Consider the following 20493-nt stretch of genomic DNA (forward strand, 5'->3'; position numbering starts at 1 on the left):
TGCCACATGCATGCTTGGTCTACAAAGTACATGGTTAGTATCATTGGGGAAAGAATTCAAAATCTGGCCTCACATTCCAGGAAAGCTGTAAACTAGATCACTTTGATCTTCTTCATTTTCTTCACTTTGATTTTCAGAGTATTTACATCCTCCTATGTTTATATGACCTCATGAACTCGTGAGAGTTTCAATAGACAGCCAGTTAAAACACACAGTATGTTCTTAAAAACTAAACATGCTTTAATAAGTCTGCTAAAAGCTGATAGCATTTCCCAGACTATACCAACCATTAATTATCCTTCCTCTTTTTGAGTCAAAGATTATAAGAAAAGGAAAGGGCATAACCTTAGTCCATCTCTACGGCAAAGATTGCAACAACAATAAAAAATTTCAAAATGTGTTTTGTGAAAATGCTGTGGTTAACATTTGAAGACTTCCCCAGATGTCTCACTTGGCTATACATTTGTTTATCCTGATCATAAACAAATCAATTTAGATACTGGTATTTGACTGACTTGGTATATAATTAAAGGAATAAAGTTTGAGATAGAAGTAGACCAAAGTAAACATGGGGAAGTTCTTTTATGGAAACTTTTAGTTGCAAATTCATCAATTGTTTCAATTTTGTGGTGTTTAAAGTGTTTCAGTTCATTGAGCTGCTATTGCTTGGCAACTACCAAACAAAACAAATATTTTAGATATAATTTCAATTGATAACTAGTTAAATTTTGGTACAAATTCCACATTTCTGGGGCAAAACATGGTTTAAACATAACCTGAGCATTAAGTAGCCATGTAGCAGCAGGAAATACTGGTGAAATGTAGGAACTGAAAAGATCTTTCAGGGAAAATGATGTAATGAAAATGTTAATAATTCTCTATCTTTCTATTTATCTAACCAGAACTACTCCATATCAGAAAAAAAATAGAAATAAAATGGTTACAGATGTTTAGGCAATAGTTGAAGTGTTTCTTCAAAAACATGAGAAATGGAAAAAAAAACATGGAAAATAGAGAAGAGTGAACTCTCTGTCATGAATTAGACCATTCACAGAAAGGACTACTATATACATTTATCATTATATCAAAACAAGAGTATAATTTTGCTTTCAAGGTATGTGTAACACAAATGTGATTGATTACATTTTTTAAATGTTTATTTTGAGAGGAAGAGAGAGTGAGCAGGGGAGGGGCGGAGAGAGAGGGAGAATCCCAAGTAGGCTCTGCGCCATGAGCACAAAGCTGGTCACAGGGTTTAATCTCAAGAACCATGAGACCACTACCTGGGCTAAAATGAAGAGTTGGACACTTTACCAACTGAGCCACCCAAGCTTCCCATGTGATTGATTACATTTCTTAAAATGATTACATTTTTAAACATTCTTTGTTGGACTGCTAAACAAACAAACAAAAAAGTCAAGGCAATAGCATATTCTTTTGACTGAACTCTGCTATGCGGTACAAAGAGTATCTTGAATAGTAGATCCTTGAATTACCCCCATTTATTCCTGTGCCTGGTATCTATTGCAACATAATAAATAAACCCAAAATTTAGTGGTTTATAACTATTATCTTTTACTGTTCTTATGATAACTGGGCTTAAGTTGGTGATTCTTCTATCTCGTGCCCTGTTGCATGAGGCTGCAGACAAATGGGGGCTCAATTAGTCTGGCATGTCAAGATGGCTCACTCACATGACTGGCAACTCATGCTAGCTGTTGGCTGAGAATTCAGCTGAACTTTGCCAAATATCTACATGTAGCCTTACAGTGTGGCTCGGGCCTTTTACACTATGACTGTTGGGTTCCAAGAAGTGTCCCAATAGTGAATAATCCAAGCTACTCAGTCACAAGAGGAAGACAGTAAAGAGGACTGGACTCATGAGGGAACAAGATCTTATTGCAGAAGTGCATGTAGCATAGAAGTTATCATTGAGGACACTTTTTGGACAATATAAAGCTGCCATAATTCTCAAAGAATGATTCAGAAAATTTGAGACATTTCATGTAACATATAGATATAGATATAGATATAGATAGATAGATATATAGATAGATACATACACACACCAGGAAACAAAAACCCAGTGATGATACCAGGAGAAAAGCTATACTGCAAAGTTAGCAACTAATCTTTCTTGAAATTTTTTCCACAAAGGCTTGATGTGTTTGCCCCACTCTAAGATGATGAATTGATTCTGTTCACGGAAAGAAGCTTCTAAAATAGCTTCCAGTGATTCCTCCCTTATTTAATACTCTCATGTGAATGTGGGCTGGACCTACTGACTTACTTTTAATTAACAGAATATAGCCAAATTTGGATGCCATATGTGAGATCAGGTTTCAGAAAGACTGTGTCTTCTGTCTTTCTCACATAGTCCTTCTCTCACTCTCAATAGTTGTGACTGGAGCCAGCTGCCATGTTGTGAGCTGCCTAAGGAGAGACAATGTGGTGAAGATCTGGCGTCTTCAGCCAATAGCCAGTAAGGACCTTAATTAAGGCCTGTCAATAGTCATGTGAGCATGTGAGTGAACTTGAAAACTGTTCCTGTTCCAATAGAGCCTTGAAACTGGGAGACAACCAAATCTGAACTCATGGATTTAAACTGGTTAATGATTTTAATCTATTAAAATGCTTCACTTTATTAAAGCTCATACTGCCCCTTTGGGAAAAATGGGAACTTTTGTGCATAACTCTATTAGTCTTTGATAGTCTTGCAGATCATAATGACAAGGCTGGTTCCAGGCTTTCTTGTACATTTCTTGTACAAGTCCTGAGGTCAGTTATTCTCTGAGATGTCCTGAATCCTTTCTTATAACAGAAAAATAACATATTAAAAATGACATATCCTGATGACACAATCAGGATTTAAAGTCCAGTCATTGTTACCAACTTGGTCGTTGTTTCTAGTCTCTTTCGCCAGATAGACTATGAGGAGAAAGTACCTCATAAATGCCTATTGATAGTTAATTATAATTCTGGACTACATAATTTTATTGAATGTATATTACATGTATTTCCTTTCTTCTAAATTGAGGATCTCGTTCTCAAGTACACAGAGAATGATATAATTTGGCTATCCCATAATTACTCAGTTGCTTTATCTTATATTTAATGTCCATATACAACAAATACACAACACATAAATACAAATTTTGGAGTCTCTAAGGTCAAGTGCTTGGATGGGAACCTCTGGAAACTATTGAGTTTTCCTATCTTCAAGTAGTATACATGTTCAAAACATTCTCAATTAAGAGTAATAAATTATTTAAAAAAGACATCCTAGGGTGAATTATAGAGATTTAACATTTTTATTTTTTCTTGGTAGAGTGAACTACAAATGTTCTTGTTGAAACCTCTTTGCCTGTGTTATTTATAAACCCAGTGAAAACAGAGACTACCACTAGTCTCTACATAATCACTAGCCTCTACATAATAATTAGAAATTACTTTTAAAAAGTAACCCACATGCTTTTTCTATAAGGTGATTCTATATTACTTTTATTATGATTCTTGTAGTCTCTTTCCAGTCCAGGTCTCAGCTTTATATTGTAGAGCAAACTATCTTAGCTGTTTCCTAGCCAGTCCATCTGTTGATCAAACAATACGCTCAGTAAACTTCAGTAATGATAATGACAATAATAAGTACTATACACATCTACTGAGCATGTAACACTACTGTGCTGAGCATCATACATGCATTATCACATTTAATCCTTACAACCATGCTATGAGACGGATTCTGTTATCCTCATTTAAAGTGTGAAGAAACATAGCTACAGGAAATAACCTCCTGGGAACATAGTCAAGTTTGTTTTTCCTCTTGTATTATTCCAAGCATTTTCTATAAATATTTAGTGATGTCAGAAAGAAAGTTAGTAAGGAAAGGAGAAATAAATCTATTATATAAAGGGTAAACTGGATCAAATTATTACTTGAAAAACCAGGTTTTGGTCTAGATTCTGTAGAAAACAGAGCCTAAGACAAAGCTTACATAGTATGATTTTATTAGGAAGAGCAATGCCAATAACATACAAGAATAAGGAGAAAAAAAACAAAAAGAAACCAAAACCAAAAAGAAAATGAATACAAAATGGTAATTGCTGAGCTGGCTACAAGTTCACAAGACAGCATAACTATCTTTGGTCCTGGGGAAGATCTCTGAAAATGGCCTTGCCCAAATGCTCTATGTGGGATCAGTTCTTTTAGAGGCAGAGAGGAAGAAGAGGAGTTTATTCTCTCTCCTCCTCCTTTCCCTTTAACTCTCACTGGACAATTTGCTTTGACTCCAAAGACCTTGCCTGTTGTGCCCTAGAGGCGGCAGCAGCCAGACCTTTTCCCAATGGCACCATTCAAGGCTAAAATCAGTGAGGGCAGGGCAGAACTTCTGAGGGTCAGGTTGTACTTGCACCGTGAGTGTAAGTGCAGAAGAGGCCAGCCCTCCCCTTGTGGAAGGCTGTGGTATTGGCTGAATTCACAGCAACATGGCCTGTGTCTCTTTTCTCAGCCAGAGGCAGGGTCTGTAAAGCAGAAAGATTATAAAGAGGTGCGTAAACTGAGTAGGCGTATTACTGCCTTTTGGAGCCCGTGGATAACCAGTTAAGGAGTTGGTGGCAGCGACTCATAGGAGGTGAATGAACTGATAAACTGTGAGTGTGGAAACTGATTCTTTCTCACCTAGCCCTGAATCCTCAGCGAAGTGCAATGCCCTGACATAGTAAATTCAAGAAATATTCATTGAACAAATACAATCACAATGATCTGTATTAGGGCCCATTTGACAAATATGTCATTTACGATTGTATGTACAATTGGTTCTTGTTATTCTCGATATTGTTCTATACCGGAAATACTGAATTAGCAAACATATTGCTCTTAGGGGGAATGCAGCATTAGGTTCCTCCCAGCCTTTGGTCACAGCATTTTTGTCAACCAATCAGTTAAAATACTCATCTTTTGTCTGTTTCTGTGTAGTCACCTTATTTTATATATACTGCTGATTCATTAACCATGAACTCAGGAGCAATATCTCTATGACTCATGCCTGAAGAATGGTTAGTTAACACACACATATCTTCCTGTGTAAGGCACATCACAGCCTTCTTGTGCTTGGAAACACTACACAACACTTCAGTACTATGCTTGGGGGTCATTTTAAACAGCAAAATCAACAAAACCACAAAATTGTGAAAACAGCATGGCATTAAAGAAATTGCAAAAATTGTTTACAGTATGAGAGAGGAAACAAGGAGGCAGAATGTCCCCTTGTTTAGTTTAAGGTGAGATTGGATCTAAACTGGAAATGTACATGTTGGACAGCGTAAATTTTTGCCCCTATTCTGCATATCTGTGAATGATTACAAAACCATCATGAGCATTGATTTTGTGATTACAAATAAATTTTAGCTAGTAGACAAGTTTGCAAATATAAAATCCACGAATAATGAGGATCAACTGTATGTGTATGTGCATACAGATTTTCCAATATAAATATTTTCAAGTAGAAATTTTGTTTCTATGTAAAGTTTATATTTGGGGGACCTTGAAAAGCAGTCTTCTAATTATTTTGTCAGAGTTTTGATTTTTCTTTTTAATTCCAATCTCTATTACTCTTTACTCAACTTTATTGAATAACTCTATTTTTATTCCTGACCGCTCCTTCAATTAAGAAAATCAATGAATTTTAACCTTATCTTTGTGACGAGCTATGGTCTAGACTACTGGTCAGTTAAATTACAAACTCTCAGCATGGGTGTAAGCCTCACTATTTTCAAATAGTGATTAAGAAGTTCTCTAGATGATTGTAATGAGCAGCCAGGGTTAGGAACTCGGTTTAAATGCCAGCAAAGATACCGTGTTACGTTACATAAGGCAAGTTCTATCACATCTTCTGGAGTCAGTGTTTTCATATATAAAATGAATATTACATCCCCTGCCTCATCAAATGTGAGGATTAAATGAGTTATCATGTTAAATTCTGGATCCAGAATAAAGCATTCAGTAAATAAATGTGTTTTTTTCTTTTCATACAGAAAGGCCTGGAATATCTTTTTTCTGCCCCTACAGATACATTTAATTTCAATAACTTTTTAATGTGAAAAAATACCGTTCACCCCTCCATCTTTACAAAATAACATGCATTTTTACCTTAGAGTGATATTTAAGAACCATAGATGATTTTTGTAATCTTTACCTCCCACTCTAATCTTTCAGGTACCTTACCCACTACTTATATTGAATTTGCATCTGTTGGAGTTCTCAACAGATATCCCACATATTCCCATCTCCAAGTATTTGGTCAAGATATTTCCACTGCCTGCAGTGACTACCATCTTACACTTGTCCACATAAAGCCAAACCCATATTTTAAGAACAATTCAAAACTACCTCATCCCCAAACCTGTTGTGTCTACTTCCTTATCATTCTATAGCCCCAAATAGTACTAACTTGTTCTCTTCTGCCATTCAGAGTGTTCTGTATGTTTTCCTGTTACAGCAATACCAGTTTGTCTTGTCTATTAATGGCTTCTGTGTGTCTAATAACTTTAGGGCTAGAATATGCACTCAATAGGGCAGGAACTTTAACTTTTGCTTTTACCCCATATCTATAAATGTGTCAAAAGGAGAAAAAAAGACTGATTTGTCTTTTCTGTTCTCATATTCAGGGGGAATATTTTGCCCTCTGCTGAAGTGGAAGTCAGTATGAGAGAACATCAGGCCAGGGTTAAAGTAATCCCCATCCCCTTCCCAGCTGGATGTTGTCTTTCTGAAACAATTTTCCACTCTAATCTTGGAGGAGTCTCTTTTTAATAAGGAAGGCTGTTCCCTTACATAGGTATTCAATACATATTTATAAAAGGAATCAATGTGTAAACTATGCCCCTTTAAGTTAACTGTGATACGTTAATAACTATAAGGGACATGGAAACCAATTAAGATGATCACTCCTTAATATTTACATTATCAGAACTGTATTTCTGTTTAGTGTTAAGCAAATTAAGTTATGCCAGACAAAACTCAAAGTCAAGATGGATTATGTCTATTATTTTTCTTTAATTTACTCAGTCTGATGATTCTTTTACTCTGGAGAAGATTGATTTAGTCAGGGCTTGATCTTCATGAAGTCAAGTAATTTTTTCTAAGCTACTATTATTTTTCAAGGTTATCATGTGTTTAAAATAACTCACATGCCATGCTATAATTTCTGTACTGTATATTCAATATAAATACTGAATATCATTATTATGCACACATACAGTATGTTTTCCTAGAAATACTAACATAGGTTTTTTAAGGCCTCTTCATTTAGGCTTGAATGCAAAGGATATATTATTTTGTCAACAGTTGATAACCCAGAAAAACAAATATACTAAAATGAATATCTGAAAATATTTGAGGATAGACACTTGCCTTAGTCCGTTCAGGGCTGCTGTAACAAAATACCAGACACTGAGCAGCATATAAAGAAAAGAAATGTATTTCTCACAGTTCTGGAGGTTGGGAAGCCCAAGATCGAGGTGCCGGCTGATTCAGTGTGTGGTGAGAACCCAGTTCCTAAACAGCTGTTTTTTTGCTATAATCTGACATGGTAGGAACTTCGGTAAGTTATCTGGGATCTCTTTATAAGGGCACAAATCCCATTCATTAAAGTTCCACTCTCATGACCTAATCACCTCCCAAAGGCTCCACCTCCAAAATAATTCCTTTGGGGTTTAGGATTTCACACTTGAGCTTTGGAGGGGACATACGCATTCAATCCACAGCACACCCCAAAATATCTTAGATTATAAAATTAAAAGATAATAAGGCAGAGGAAAACATTTCACTAAAATATTTATAAACTACCTGTATAAACTTATTTTACATATTGAGTACATATACATAATCTTATAAAATGCCTGTACTGTTTTAAAACTTTTATAATTTAGATAACGTGTTGACATAATTAGCCTAAGGGTGGTATTTGAAATCAAAAATGATTTTTTTCTCGGGGCACCCGTGTGGCTCAGTGGGTTAAGGGTCTGACTTTGGCTCAGGTCATGATCTCACAGTTTGTGGGTTCCAGCTCCACGTTGGGCTCAGTGCTGACAGCTCGGAGCCTGGAGCCTGGTTTGGATTTTGTGTCTCCCTCTCTCTCTCTGCCCCTCCTGGTTCATGCTTTGTCTCTTTCTCAAAAATAAATAAACATTAAAAAAATTTACATTAATAATTTTCTTCTCATAGAAGACAAGGACATTAGTTCTGTTTGCTATTTATTTAACAGTTATAAAAAGTAAACATTTTTAATGTATCCTAATAACTTGTTTGTAACTGCATGAATTTAATAGATTTGATTTTAAGTCTAATTTACTGAATATTTAAAACTTAGAAGAGTACAGGGTATATAATCTGTTTAATTTATTGCTCTTCTTTCCCTTAGTTATTAGACCTCTTCCCTTCAATGTGTCAATTCCTCCCGACCATTAAACTGGAAACAATTCTGAACAAAACTTGAGGATATTTCCAGATTCTTAATTTTTAACTGGACCATCATCAAAATGGATGTTCTACAAATCCCACTCAGTATGTAGACAATTCTTTTGTCTCAGGGCCTATTAATAATATCAGTGGGTCTTAATATCTTATGCTCTACTTTAATAATTGAGCTTCTGTCTTTTCCTCCATTCATTTCATTATTGAACTACTAGTGATTATGTATCTATGTATCTAGTAAGTCAAACCATATGAAATTCCTGTTTTATATGTTAAAAGACAACTGAATATTTTCCATGTTAAATGGGCATGACAGTATAACATTCCTGGGTCTTCAAAGAAGGATAAATCATAGTTCTTGATCTGAAGGAACTGAAATTCTGGTAAAGGAGACACATAATTATAATCTGAAACCCTAGTGATAGAAATAGAGTGTGAGAAAAACAAGTTTCATGCAATACAATCTGTGGGCATCTGCAGAGGTTTCCTGTGGAGCTTGACATGTTGATCTGGTACTATATATCCACCTTGCTATACCAGGACTCCCCTAATTCCCCATCACCCCTATATAGGCTTTCTCTAATCTCTTAGTCCCCAATAGTAATGGTAATATCTAAACCATCTGTTTAGATATCTCCTCCATCAATTACCACTTGCTTAGAAAATGTAATAAAACTTTGAGAGTTAATTCACACCGTTAATACTCTCAAGGTGAAGTCATCCTACCTTGTGACTTTAAATATCACCTATTATCTGCTAGCTTTCACACATAAACCCTACTCTAGATCTCTCTCAGGAACTCTAGAGATCTATAACTCAACATCACCACTTAGGTATCTATTAAATATCTTAAATTTTACACATGCAAAACTAAATTCAGATTCCTTTCCTTGATCCAGCTCCTCCCTCAGTCTGTCATCTTTTATTACATAGTAGCTTAAAACTTTCAGTTACTTATGCCTAAACATTACAGTCATTCCCGATTTCAATTTATCTTGTACCCAGCCCGCAATTCATCAACACGTTTACTGCTTTGACCTTCCAAAATACACAGCATCTTACCATTGCTCAACTTGTTCACTACAACTACTCTGGTCTAAGCTGCTGTTAATTCTTTCGCCTGAAATATTGATGTTTTAAAAATGTTTATTTATTTTTGAGAGATGGAGTGCAAGTGGGGGAGGGACAGAGAAAGAGGGAGACTGTGCTGACAGCACAGAGCCTGATGCAGGTCTCGAATTCATGAACTGTGAGATCATGACCTGAGCCAAAGTTGGATGGCTTAACCACCTGAGGCACTGAGGTGTCCCTGAAATATTGCTTTGTAATTGGTATCTATGTTTTTCCCTGACCCTCCTATATTTTATTGTCAACAGAACAACAGAACAACCTATCTCATTAGGTTAAAAAAAAAAAGTCTTTTCAATGACCTATAAAAAAAGTGGCCCTGTGATTTATAATCCAAACTTGGACAATTTTTTTTTTTTACTAAAGGGAGAACTATTAATAATTATGTCAAGACTGGATTGGAAATGGAGTATCTTGGACAAACTAGGATATGCATCACTCTCTTTATATGGGTCTATATGATCTGTTCCCCTTCTATCTCTATGAACATATCTTCTAACATTCCAACTTCCTATGTTCTGATATACTGTTTTCCTTGATCTCTCAAACTTCCAAAGCAGGTCAAGCAAAGCTTCCTCCTGAAGTATTTGAATATTCTTCTTGTCTACAATGCTCTTCACCCATATATCCATATATCCTCTTCTTCACTTCCTTAGGTCTCTATCTGAATGTCATTTTATCCTGTCCCCATGAATGAAGTGGAACTTGGAAGAAAAATTATAGCTTAACTGCTCATATTGGGAAGAAAGTATGAACTCTGGAGCCAGACACTCTAAGTTCAAATCCCAGTTTGGCAACTTTTACATTCGAATGATCTCAGACAAGTTACTTAACTGTTCTGTATCTCACTTTCCTTATATGTAACAATCAGACACAGAACAACTACGTCGTACATGATATAGACAGATGATAGTGAGATAGAAAGGTGGACAATGAGATGATAGCTAGATAGATAGATAGATGATGGATAAATAGACTTGTTATAGGGATGTGACCTCACTCAATTGTGAGAACTGGTTAAAAAGTGTCTGCAAGGTTGTTTTCACACCTGGAAGCTTAGTGCCTAAGTTTCCAAACCTCAGAACAGGCGGTCAAGAAGGAGAGATGGATATAAAATAGGGGGAGCAAGGACAAGCTTGAATCCACTATCAAGAGCTGGCAACTCTTGTTACCTCATTCTGATTGTATTCACGCTCATGGAAGAATCTGGCATCTTTCGTTATAGAGCTAAACATGCGCTGATCCAATAGCAGAGAAACTAAAGGAGGATCTAGGGAAAGTGGAACAGCTGCAGAGACTCTATTGCCTCATACCTCAGGGATAAGTCATCGGATAAACCACACGTGTGAGTTACTAAGTGGCTGCTGTTTGATTTTTTTTCCTCCAAAACTTGCATAAGAATCTCTCTTGTGGACTCCCACTGACAGGAAGCATACCTGGAAGGGAATTCTGGAATTCAGCCTACTCAACACATTACAACAGATACATTATTCTCTTTGCTTCATGGGACAGTTTGAAAATTAAATGAGAAAATCCATGTAAACTACAAAGACCAATATCCTATTATTATATATTATTAAATATTGTTATACATAATCTATATAATATATAAATCATAAAATTATGATGTTGTATATAATAAAATATTATAGATTATGTGTCATCTAATACTATTGAATAATATATAAATATATATGTATATAGCTTAACCACATTAAAAACAATACTGTTCCTCTTAAAGACATTTAGTGGACCAAGAATCAAAACAGAATCCCCTGGTTTCACTTCTAGTTAATTCTTTATGTTTTCAGTTTACTGTGTTCCCTGTAAACAGCAGTTCTCATGATAGAGGAGATGTTTCGGAGAATAAGTCAAGTGAAATTGTTCCATCATGCTATGGCGTCAATATATAGCATATTTATTTGATGTTTTATACTTCTCGATACCCTGATTTGTGATGCTCAAGCACCGTGTGTGTGTGTGAATGCTATGCTCTTCCATGTTGATTGGTGGTAAACTAATCAGTCCTTATGTTGCTTACATTTAATGAAGAAGATATTTTTATTTTTTTTTAATTTTTTTTAACGTTTATTTATTTTTGAGACAGAGAGAGACAGAGCATGAACGGGGGAGGGGCAGAGAGAGAGGGAGACACAGAATCGGAAGCAGGCTCCAGGCTCTGAGCCATCAGCCCAGAGCCCGACGCGGGACTCGAACTCATGGACCGTGAGATCGTGACCTGAGCTGAAGTCGGACGCTTAACCAACTGAGCCACCCAGGTGCCCCAGAAGATATTTTTAGTATAGAAGAGAAAAATAATGAGATAGCGATGGGCAATTTGTGTTGCTACTAGTGACATGGTCAAGAAAAATCTCTTTTAGTAGACAACATCTGAGCTGAGATGTGTAATTAAGAAGCAAATCATGAATTTATTTAAACAAAATACAATTTAAGAGGATGCAATGGCAAGTACAAGTAGCCTGAAGAATGCGATAAGTTGATTTATTTAACCCAATATACTATCCTTCTTTTCTTAAGGCATTTTATTAATTTTCATTTCTAACAGTTTTTTTTTCTTTCTTTAACGTTCTCTATCTTCTTCCATTTAACCCTTCTTTTCTAATGCTTGTTTGCATTTCCTGTAAGCGTTCTCATAGTATACAGCTTGATTCAGTTTTCTACTTCCTGAACTTTTAAACTTTTGAAAGAAATACTCGCTTTAAATACCTTAAAATATTGGCTTAGTAAATGAATGTGCTGAGGAGGTTACAATTCTTTTTGTATGCATTCAAAATAGATATCACTAGTTTAATAGTATATATAGTAGTTTAATTTTATAAAAATTAAGAAAGCAAATTCTGAGACAGAATTCTTAAAATTATCTCTTGCCTGCCCATGTGACACATGTAAATGTTAACTTTTTAACATTAATGGATGATATTTTTATGCAGCCACTGGATACTTTCACATGTATTAAGATTACCACATGAAAGTAGAGTCTAACAGTCCCTTGAGAAAATATATCTGAGAGTCTCATATATAATCATATTTTAGGTAGATTTCCTTCCCTATCGTTAAGTACTAACTACACTTCAAATGTTTAAATTTTACAGGCATATATAACCAAGAATTTATATAAATTGCTTACCAGCAAAATCAATAACCACAAAAGTAAAATCATCAAATAATATAAGGATTATACACACATACATACACACGCATACGTACAGTGGCCCAGGAATTGTTCAATATGTGACTAATCATGATAGCTAACTAGGAAGGATGTGTCAAGAGTGACTGTACGAAAGGAAAATCTTTGCCTTTGGTCATCATTCTCCAAAAACCCAATAGTCCTATCAACTCTGTTCTGAAAATTAATTCATTTAATTGTTTCTGGGAGATGTTCCAAAAATCAGAAACAAATGGTCTGTGGGACTATCATTTTTTTTTTCCTAGTGATAAAATTGGCTAATGTAATAATTTCAGTAAAAACTATACAATAGCTACTTCTATTGAGCCTCAATATTTTGGGCTATGCATTGGATAAAGGTTAACAGTGACCTTATTTAATATTTATAAAATCTCTGTGACATAAAATGCTACTATTCCAATTTTACAGATGAGGAAATTGAGAGAAAGATAAAGTTCAGCTATGTATCCATAACAAAGAATATTTGAACCCATTTTACCTGACTTTAGACCCTTGCCAGTTGTCTCCCTTATTCCAAAAAAATATATGTCCACGTGCACTAAGGAATTAAGTAATGATCCATGAAATAACTAACTACTTAAAGAATATTGGACATATTATGCATTTGTTTTATGTACCTATTAAGCAGTCTAAATAATTTTCTTAGAAGGTAAGAGAGACAGTAAAATTGAAGAACATCAGTTTAATGATATAAAAAGAAAGAGAGAGTCAGGAGGTTGTGGGGAGAGAGAGAGAGAGAGAGAGAGAGACAGAGAAAAGGAGAAAGGAAAAGAGAAAATAAAAATAAAACAAATGTGTTGCCTGTAGATTCCAAAAATAGGGTATGAACTATTACATTAAGTTATCAACCACTGTTCTACAGCAGAGTTTTTCCAAATGTAGGGTTGTTGTTGTTTTTTAATTTTTTAATGTTTGTTTATTTTTGAGAGAGAAAAAGAGAGTGAGAGCGGGGAAGGGACAGAGAGAGAGACACACACAGAATCTGAAGCAGGCTTCAGGCTCTGAGCTGTTGGCACAGAGCCCAATGCGGGGCTCGAACTCACAAACAGTGAGCCAGAACTGAGCCGAAGTTGGACGCTTAACAGACTGAGCCAACCAGGTGCCCCCAAGTGTAGTTTTTATTTAAAACTCAGATTATAGGGACGCCTGGGTGGCTCAGCCGGTTAAGCATCTGACTCTTGCTTTTGGCTCAGGTCATCATCTCATGGTTCATGAGTTCAAGCCGCATGCTTATTGGGCTCCACACTGACAGAATGGAGCAGAATGGAGCCTGTTTGGATCTCTCCCTCTCTCCCTTTCTCTCTGCCCCTTCTCTGCTGCTCGCTCTCTCTCTATCTCTCTCTCTCTCCCTCTCTCTCTCTCTCAAAATAAACTTGGGTGGCTCAGTCATTTGAGTGTCCAGCTCTTGGTTTCGGCTCAGTCACGATTTCACAGTTCATGAGTTCCAGCCCCTCATCAGGCTCTGTGCTGACTGCAGAGCCTGCTTGGGATTCTTTCTCTTTCTCTTTCTCTCTCTCTCTCTCTCTCTCTCTCTCTCTCTCTCTCTCTAGCCTGCTTGGGATTCTCTCTCTCTCTCTCTCTCTCCCCCCTCCCCACTCACACTTGCTCTTTCTCCCAAAATACATAAGCTTTAAAAAAATTAAAAAACTTAAAAAAAACCCTCAGATTGTAGAGTTTCAATTATATATACTGAATCAGAATCTTTGAGGAGTTATGACAAGGATTATACATTCTTAATAAGCACCCCAGCTAAGTATGTGTGTGTATGTGTGCATGTGTGATGTGTGTGTGTATAATAATTCTATATATATATGATTTATATATAATTTCACATTATATAATACATAATTTTATGTTTATATATATACTATAAATATATTTAAATATATTAATATAATATATAAATGTATATGTTTATATAGTTTATAATTTGCATATTATATATGGTAAATATATAGTAGTTACCTAAAATATTAATATTATATGTATGTAATATTCATATTTTAGGTAATTACTTGGCCCTAGAAAAATACTGGCAATCACCAAAATTTTAATTCTTGTCTAACATGGTAATTTAGATCTACTATGACATGAAAAAATCAGTTGAGGTTATATGATATAGTGGAAGGAACTCAGGATTTAAATGAGAAATCCTGTGTTTAAGACATAAGACAGCTCTGCTCCTAGAGGTGCATGAAACTAAGTTAATTGAATGTCTGTGAAACTCACTTTTCTTATCTTTAAAGTGACAACAAAATATCATTCTTAACACATTGTTATTATCACAGGAAGCAATATAAATTAATATGTTTTGCTAACCTTAAAGTGATTTTAAATAATAGTTACTATTAAATGGGTTGGCTTTATGAGATAAGATTGTTTTGACTGCTACATGACTTTCTTTTTAAAGGAGCGATGGTATGGCAACACAGGAAAGTTTGATTCCTTCACCCATTTGCCCAACAATATTAAGGTTTCATTCTTTCACACCCAAATGATTTATTTCCAAATAAAATTCCTCTTACTTCAAATGAACAGAATATATCCAAAGGGGAAAAGAAGAAGAAAAATCTGGCACATTAAAATAAAAATAAAAACATACACCAGTATTTGACTTCAAAGGAATACCTTGGAGTTGAGGTATAAAAAGAAATGAAAATTGCCTCTAGTTTATGTACCACATCGGGGAAAAAAAAAAGAGGCAGAAAGGGGAGTTCCATTTCTCTTTAGCTCCCAAGAGTAGATCTCGCACTGTCCAGAATTTTTACTGTCGTCAGAAGTCACTAGGAGTTCTGCCTAAGGAAGGAGTCCTGAGAGGGGAAAGCAGAAACAAGTATCTGACTTTGTGTGTCTTCTCATCTCTGAATTTTGTATAAAGTATAATGAAAGTCCATTATAACATGGGGACAAGAGGCATGATTTACATCCAAATTATACTTGCCTGCATTGTCATAAAAAAGATGTAGCTATTCAGCTATATTCTGTTGCAATGACTGACGATATTTTTTCTATCACAATCTCTTTGATGCTCATTAGAAACAGTAATAGATGGCCACAGTAACTTTTCTTTCCATTGTTTCATCATTTTGATAAGGATGTCTGAGTCCTTGCATATTTTGTGATAACACACTTTTTACTTCTTCTGATCCATCTTCGTCCCTTCTTTTAGAATGCATGCGTGTAATTTCTTCATCATTCATTTTGCTGAATATGATTTCAATTATCATGTCAATAGTAATATATGAATCTCATCATCCTTAAAAGAAATGCTTGTTTCAGCAACACATTTTCCCTCGGAAGTTTAATATTAATGAGAGAACTTGAGATTTTTTCCACACCAAGCTGACAGTTTGTGTCACAGATTTCTATGTCAAATTTTCAAGAAATATAGGACTAGAAGACAGCAGTACATAGCTCAGGGCAATAATAAGTCATAAGTGGGCAGCTACAATGTTGGTCTAAAGAGTAGATCAGTGTTGTGCTTTGGAAAAACATGACCTTCAATTTTTATGTATCTTGATATCAGTCTCTGAAATAAAGAAGGCAAATGACTAGTGTTCAGTGTTAAGCACTATGTACAGAAAAAAACAGAAAAAGTGATTTTTCTACCATCTTTTTAAATACTGAAGAAGATACATTTTTTATTTATATTTATTTTGCTGGTATTTTGTTTTGCATTTTGTTTGTGTTCTATTTTACTTTTATCAAACACACCACTACATAAAAAGTACATTGTTAGGAGCTCATAGTGAGCTCAGCACTTTCTAGACTAGATCAATGTTGAATCCAAATATAGCAAAAGTCAACTAAACCTAGGCATTGATTTGACATCAACCTTGGCTTTTGATATTTCTTTCTGTGATCTGTCAGCCTCTAAAAATTCTACTCTTTAATCACCATCAGAGAACATGGGTTGGAAAGACTCATTCTGATTTAAGGAACTTTGGCTCTTAGCTGTCATATTGGCAAAATAAATACTAAGATTATCTGCTAATGATTTTGTCTATATGTGAATATTATCATCTTTTTATTCACTTGAAAAATAATTCCAGTTGAAGAAGTGAAGGTTATTAAAAATAGATTCCTTTATTTCAAAGCTCAAATGAGACCAGGATAAATAAAAGAGACCATTATTAAAACAATACTTTGATCAAAATAATAGAGGAATATGCTTTTTCATGTTGAAAAAATAATTTAGTATTAGGTCCATTGTGACTCGACATTTATCTCATGCATTAATTTAGTGAATGACATTTTAATAGTAAGTACTAATACCTAAGAGATTCATAATGATTCAAAGCTCTTTCTAAATAATAAATAATTAATTTACTTGTCACTATGTGCATAGTATTTTTGTTTAATTCCCACTAGGTCAACAAAGAAGCTAAAATATTAAGAGTTTAAAAAATTAAGTGTAGCAGAATGATGATTGGATTTCCAATATTTTTTTATCCTTTATTTTACCAGTAAAACATTGGTTACTGTACTTCAAGATACTGTTAAAAAAACATGCAAGAGCAATAATATTTTCATCTTCGGTCGATAATGTCTGAAAAATATTATTCTGAGACTGTAGAAACTTGTAGGATAGGCTTCTGACCATGGATTATCATTTCCTTTTCAATAACAAACATAATATAAATATTATTATCTCAAATAAATAATCCTTATAATCATTAAAGACAATGGTTATTTTGCTCATGAATTTACATATTCTTTAGTAAATTGAGTTTGAGCACTGCTGAGCTTGTCTACTGCTTTAAAACACTTTGATGAGCAAAAATGGATACAAATGCTTTAGAAAGCTAAATATTTCAATAACTTCTTCATTTCTTAAAATTTGAAAAGGCTAAATGAGAAGAGCATTTGGATGTACAGAATCATAATTTTATTATATAAATCCTGATCTTTGACAAAGCTCACATCAAATGTATATATTCAAGAAGTTCGAACTATTCAAGTAGTTTTCAGTTAATTATTGGTCTTTCTTCACTCGTTTTTTATAACAAAAGTGGTTTATTGGTGATATAATTATGTGATGACTCTGTCAGCAAACTAGCGTCATTATCACCAGTGCAATGGTTTTGACCAATGGAAAAAACTGGAGGACGTTTCGATTTTCCGTGTTCTTATCCTTTAGGTTTCTTTTCAGTTTTGCCCTGGAGAGATACTACAGATTGTGTGTATATGTGATATAGATTAATGCATGGCAGAATCCAGGCTTTACTGGATCTCTAATCACCATCACCATGTTTCATGTCAATTCTAGGGCTGGGCAAATTATCCTTAAAAATAATAATTTTTTTAACATGGTACTCCTTAGCAAGAGCAATGCCATGGCCTATTCATGCCTATGAATCCCCAGAGTTACATTACAAGGATGATCTCCAAAATATCTAACAATTAAGCACTGACACCAATCATTACCACACTGGTGCTTTAATAGAAGAATATCATACTTATGCAGGTTTTGAACCTTATTTGTGCTAGAAATGGAGAATTGTAGATGGAAAAATATATTTTATAAAGGAATTATGGGTCCCTTGATTGTCCAATAAAAAGTCCAAGAGAAAGTTTCATTGTGGGGAAAAATGCAGAAAGCAACACGGAATGGTTTCTTTTCCAGAAAGAAATATCACAGGTTATTACCTTATCTCCTGATTGACTTTACAATCACATAACCCACAAAGGTAGTATAGAGCATAAATTTTCACAGCATCACAAGTATAAAGCATAATACAATCTTTTTCCCTTTGCAAAGAAGCAGATTTGCTGCCTCAGCCGGGTTCTCTGACCTGGTCACTACAGCCATATGTGGAGTCCCTGTCTCTGGGTACATTTTTAAAGTGGCAAGGCTCTTGCTTTCCATTATTTTTAGAACATAAACTAAAACTACTTAATATAGCAATATAGAGACATATAAAGTCACAACTTGAAGTAAAAATGGCAACATTTGATGTGGGGGCATCAGTTCACAATATTTCTTAAACACTCTCCAAAGCACTCAGCACTACTCTGTGAATGTTTTAAATTGAAAACAAATAATTAAATAACAACACTCAAAGTTAATAAAAATCTCAGAACCTCAACGAACTATAGAACATGCGGCTGACAACATAGTATCAAGCATGGTGTGATTTTGTGAAATTTAAATGGTTTTTATTGACACATTATTTAACATTCTAATATTAAAAATAATAACCATGTCCTAAACTCTTTATTTTTTATTTAAAGAGTGACATTTCAATTGCATTATAAATGAAATTTCATTACATGAATCATATTCTCTGATGCATAAAAAAACTTGTGTGATTCCAACATTACTAGCAGTTTCAGAATCACACTAGTCAAAATATGCTACCCTGTGTGGCTCAGAGGATTGGTAACTTCATACAAATCTTATATCTCCCCACATTGCTAGATAAATGTAATGAAGGTTCACCTACCTCCCACATTTCTTTTCTAATTAACACTGATGTTGTTGAGGCTTATTTTATATTGTTCAAGAATCTATACTGGAAATGGTTCACATTCAGTGACCCTCTGGAAATGTGAAGGATTAATTCAGAATTGAGGTATTAATGTGTGTGGCTCATGCCTAGGTCTGAATCTCCACCATATGTACCATATTTATCATCAGTAATTTTTTGAGGGCTCATATGAATGTGCAACAACGCTATCCCCAGATGAGCACCCTCCTCATCACTTCACTCTTAAAAGGCCTAAGACATAGTGTAAAGAGAGAGGAAATTTAGTTCTCTGCTCTGAATATGTTATCTGTTCTTTGAAAAGAATACTTCAGATGCCTGCACTGTCAATCTCTCACTTCCCACAATGATTGCATTAACTTAATAAAAAAGAATAATTTCATTACTGTTATTTTTTCATCATTTCCAGATATTATTTTGAATATTGATGCTACAGCAGTCAAAATAACTGTGAGGTATTTCCCCTGATACCTTGCATTTCATTTGAAACTAATTTACCCCTGTCTTTTCAGACAGACCTGAGCCACACAGCCTGCATTTCTGGTCATGCTTTAAACAGTTACAACTCCGTACCTGAAAGAATCATCCGCAGAAGCAGAGAATTGTTAATATGCTGTAATTGACTTCGAAGGTGAAGAGATGCCTTAGAAGAATGAGAACTTGTGAATTGAGGAGTTCTTTCTATCTCAAAGGACAGTTTATTCACACAAAAAGTAACTGCTAATGAGCTCCCTAGCTAGCAAAAGCTAGATGTGAAGTATGTAAAACTTAGAATCCCTAATACTTCATGCAACAACAAGAAATGTATGTCTTAAGTTCATTAAGGAAACCTTAGATTAAAATAGTAAAAGGAAAGCTTGTGTCAAAATCTGCATGGGCAACAAAATTATTTTTGAGTTTCATATTGATGAAAATTACTGTGAATAGCTAAATATTTTTAAAGCAATATGTCATTTAAGTTTTCACATAAAATGTGGAGAATTTGAACCTAAAAGAGAATTTATTATTTTTGTTCCACCAAATCTTCACTTGATGAAATTTGGGGTTGTTCAAGTCTCATGTCAAAAAAAAAAAAACCCGTTGGAGTGACTGGATGGCTCAGGCAGTTGAGCGTCTGGCTCTTGCTTTTGGCTCAGGTCATGAACCCCAGGTCATGAGATCGAGCCCTGCATCTGGCTCTACCCTAACAGCACG

This window comes from Acinonyx jubatus, chromosome C1 (assembly GCF_027475565.1).
Source record: "Acinonyx jubatus isolate Ajub_Pintada_27869175 chromosome C1, VMU_Ajub_asm_v1.0, whole genome shotgun sequence".
Taxonomy (NCBI): Eukaryota; Metazoa; Chordata; class Mammalia; order Carnivora; family Felidae; genus Acinonyx; species Acinonyx jubatus.